Source organism: Sphaeramia orbicularis, chromosome 12, assembly GCF_902148855.1.
Source record: "Sphaeramia orbicularis chromosome 12, fSphaOr1.1, whole genome shotgun sequence".
Classification (NCBI taxonomy): Eukaryota; Metazoa; Chordata; class Actinopteri; order Kurtiformes; family Apogonidae; genus Sphaeramia; species Sphaeramia orbicularis.
In genome coordinates, this window is record NC_043968.1 from 58863599 (window position 1) to 58868254 (window position 4656).

The following is a 4656-nucleotide window of genomic DNA, read 5'->3' on the forward strand; positions in this document are numbered from 1 at the left end:
TGAGGCTGTGGGGCCTTGCAGTTAGGGCACATTTTAAATCCACTAAAAATCTTGCCTTTCCACGCAGGGCAAGTTTTCTTCAACTCCTCTCCCCTCTTCGACATAATATGGTGATGCTGTAAACCAGAAAGAGGAAGGTATTACTTAGGTTAGTATTATAAAAAAATGTTTTTTAAATCCTTAATTGCTAAAACATTCTACCTATAAAACAATGGCGTCGATCTTTAACTGTGTTGTAATACACACTACTCTGATAATTGACAAACTTGCAGTTTTGTCGAAACACATATGTGACTAATCCACAGAGTCTTTATAATCACTTTGTGACTTGCCGTGCCAACATCAAACTTGAGTTGGTCAGTAGTTACTCCCCTAATGCTAACTGGACATCTACCTGGGTTTAGCAACAGATATGTACTGCAGAAATATGCTGGCACAGCTTATAACACTATGGTGCCTTTAAAGACTAATAGTCAGTCATCTATTGGATAAAAAAGGCAGATTTTTACATAAAGATAAATAATAGAAGAAGCAGCAAAATCCTGTAATGTGAGCTTTGTCCAATGCAGTAGTCACTATGTCACATGACATGGAAGCTGGGAAAATAGTGAAAATAGCCATAAAAGTCTCCTGTATATTTTTCACTCCCTAGAAACATGTATTGCATGTAGATTCAAAGGGGTGCATTACTGAGATGAGGAATTTGCAGAATATTTGAGGAATACAGCATATTTTGAGGACATTGACCCATTATTCAGCTCATGGGTAAAAAAACAAACAAACTACATGTAAACCTGCCATTATTATAATTTCTGAAACTTTATCTTTATATCTTATTTTAAACTCAGTGATAAATACATCCTTGATTAATTAAAGGAGAACTGGTGATTGTTTTCTACTTCTATTACTATCAGTAAATCACAACCGACTAACAGCAGCAATTAATTCATCTTCCAAACAGTGTTATTTATGTATTTTTAACCCAATGGAGCGAATTCATCTGTGTTGTAGAACTGCACTTGTATCTGAGAATCACGGTTGGGAAATCTGGACCGTACCGTACTGTACCGTACTATACCGTACTGTACTGTACCGTACTGTGCCGTACCGTGCTGTCTTCATCTACTTATCTGGGTCTGGGTCGCAGGTGCAGCAGCCTCAGCATAGAAGCCCAGACAGCCCCCTCCCCAACCACTTCCACCAGTTCTTCTGGGGGCTTCCTGTGATGTAATCCCTCCAGCGTATCCTGGATCGACCCTGAGGTCTCCTCCCGGATGGACATGCCCTCAGCACCTCCCCAGGGAGGCGTCCATGAGGCATCCTCACTAGATACCTGAACCACCTCAACTGGTTCCTCTCCTTCTTCTTGGAAATCTGGACTTTGGAGATAAGTGTGCAAGATTAAATACTAACATACAGCGATATCATCTTCTTTATTATGAATGCAACTCATAAGCATGAACAGCACAGTTTTATTTATTTATTTTTTAACACTGGCTGACTGTGTTGAAACTGTAGAGCACAAAAATTTTTATGGAAAACCATGCTTGAATATTCTACTCAGGAATCAATGCACAGACTATTAATGGGCTTGTTTAGAAATGGACTAACAGTAAAAAAAAAAAAAAAGAAAAAAAAAGTGGCCAACATGTAGCTGACTCCAACTCAAACATAACAGAAGTCCATATTGTATTTATTAGTTTTAGTGGTATTAGTATTGACTTAACATTTGTCAGCTGGGTATTCTAAAGCTACAGAAGGCTGTTAGCCGCTGGAGATTAACCTGATATTTAATGTTTAGTAGCTGAGCATTTTATAATATTTGGACCTGCTTTCCAGACAGTTTCTTTGTGTTTGATTTAAGTTGCATAATTAGCTTTTCCATAATTCATTTATTTTTAAAATTGTAATGTGTAGCATGATCAGTTCAGTTATCTTTTCTGACAACATACAGTATGCTGACTGAACATGACTGAATTGATTAAATTCTCAAATACTGATTTGATGAATGCAGTAAAACTAGGGATGCACCGATACCACTTTTTTCTAGACTGAGTATGAGTACTTACATTTGAGTACTTGCAGATACCGAGTACCGATACGAGTACTTAATAATCCCATTCCAGTTGTGAGTTCCTTTTGTAAATGTGCTTTATTGTTGTTGTCATTAGTCTGACTGGAACAAAGTGCTGCTACTGACATTTAATGTGTTGGAATAAGCGTTTCTCAATTAATCCACCAGGGGGCGCCACTCTTAATTAACCATACTGGACAAATACCACGAAGAAGAGGAAAGTTTTTGAGAAGAAGAAGAAGAAAGTCAGCAATAACAAACATGGAGACGACAGAGGCAACACTAATGTGATACTAATATTGCAGCGTTTTTGCTGGTAAGGTTTAAAAGCTTAGCTTCAGCATGTAGAGAAAAGAGAAATGAGTGAGAAGTTTGGTTTTCACTTCCCTTGGCGGTGGTCTGCACCGCTCCGTACCCCGGCCCAGCCCTGGGTAGTTGTCCCAGATCTGTCAGTAGTTTTTCTCTAACTCACACAGTGGCTCTTTGAACAGATCCTCTACCTCCACGGTTCCTGCTGGTATTCTCCGTCTGGGTATACATCCGCCAGCCCCTGGAAAACAGATGGAATGTATGCAGAGGACGGACAGAAGGCTGCGTCCGCATCTGTCTGTGTCTTTAACGTTACTTGCAGTCAGCGTTACTTTTATCACCGTCATTTATTTTGAAAAATCTCCACACTCTTCACACTCCCCACACATTATTCCTCCTCCTCGTACCTGCTGCACTGAACTGGGAATGTCACACGGCCGTAAGTGGTATCGGTGCAGTTGTATCGGATTACTTTTACGAGTACAAGTACACACACTGAGTATCGGAGCCGATGCCCGATACTCGTATCAGAATCGGTGCATCCCTGAGTAAAACCTTTCATATGATACACAGCTCTCATTCATTTTCATGCTATAATGTACATTTAGTTAATCAGTGATTACACTAACTCAGGAATAGTTTAGAGCCCATGACATTCAGTCAGCTAGGTTTGTTTTTTTTTTTTAATGTTGACCAGGGGGCCAATCTTCTGAATAATGGATGTGTTTAATGCGGTGAATCAGTACGTGTGTGTTGTGGGGTGTGTGTGGAATGCTTGTAGTCTGAAATAACACACTTGGATCATGTATATGAAGTCCACTGTGGTGAGATAATGGAAACTAGAAGCATATGGTTTTGACTTCTTTTCTTACGTATGACACCTGAGTTGTGTTGTGGATGTGTTGCACTTTGACTGTAGAACGTAACATTTATTGTAGGCCAACAGGATATGTGGTTTGTCCCTCCGACTTCCAGCTGTTGGCTGATTATTGTGCATGTATTCAAAATGATTTTCTGAACACTGGAGTGAAATAAAGTTTAAGTAAGCAAGTAGGTAAGAGCCTATCCTACTGGAGAATTACTGCTGTTGTAAATATAAATATAACCATAATTGATTCCGTTCTAGAGTAATGGATTCATCGGGGTGAGAAGAGATCATCAAGAGAGACATCATTTTCACCTTCATTTTGATTTTACCTCCATTTCCCCTAATGAAAAAATATGAAATAGATGTTATTTAGAAGGACACACAACTCAAAACTCAATTCAGTAATGCCTCATATCCCACCATTCTTACACTCACTTTCCAAAAAACATCCATTTATCTGTGAATATATAGTATATAGCACAAATTATATAGTTTATATATGTGTGTGTATAAAAATACATAAATTGTGATGATGTTATGAAGACAGAATTAAGAAGATGCTTCAGAATCCTTAAGATGAGCAACACATGTTGTAAATATGATGAAATTACCTTGTGATTTCTTAAATAAACCAACAGAGCTCTCCAGATTCACATGTCTGAACATCAGACTGTAATATGTGCTGAAAACATGGAATATGTTATGGCTGAACACTATGTCTAGGCTTTTATTGGAAACAACAGCAACTAATGCAAGTCCTGAACCCTAGCCTAAGGAGTCAGTAGCCCAGTATCTTACCCCTGTGAGGTACTGAAGCAGATTCAAGCTTCAGTTCATTTTGCAACATTTTTGTTCCTCAGTCACACTCTAAGAATACAAGCCACTGTTGGTTGTGAAGATTGAAAGGCTTGGATGTACATCTTAAAAGTCCTCTGCATATATAGGCCCATTCCAGTCCCTCAAATGAAGTAGTGATGGCTGGGAGAATGGATGAGCTATAGAGGAAGGAGTCGACAGTATCAATGTTTTGAAGCACGTTGCATATGAAACCTACAGCTTTAAAATCTTTGTAGTAAACAGAGTGTCTGAGATGAGAATGAGGTGTTCTGAAATGTTTTCATCCATCCTCAGGCTCAGACACATAACAACCAGGAAGTAGGAAGGAAATGACCTCTGTCTGGGGCAGATTTACACTTATAGAGCCCAACTCATCACTTAAAAATATTACAAAACTGTTCAGTTCTTAAGGTAAAGGCTTATATATCAGGTGCATTCCGTAAACTAAAAATATTTCAGTAAAAATTACTGAGTTCGCTTCACACAAACAGTACCAGCTGTCGCCGCATGAGAAGAAATACGTTGTCCTCAGACGTTGCGCTCTGACGTCACCACGTCGAGTGGCGTA

General features: G+C 39.0%; 1 long non-coding RNA gene across 1 annotated transcript; it reads right to left on the reverse strand.

Annotated features, from left to right (window-relative positions):
* Positions 1 to 891: 891 nt before the first annotated feature.
* LOC115429740 (uncharacterized) lies at positions 892 to 1464 on the reverse strand. The gene is made up of 2 exons (XR_003936828.1): positions 1349 to 1464; positions 892 to 1018 (listed from the first exon to the last, which is right to left on the reverse strand). It is a non-coding gene; the product is annotated as an uncharacterized LOC115429740 (long non-coding RNA).
* Between the last annotated feature and the right edge of the window lie 3192 nt (positions 1465 to 4656).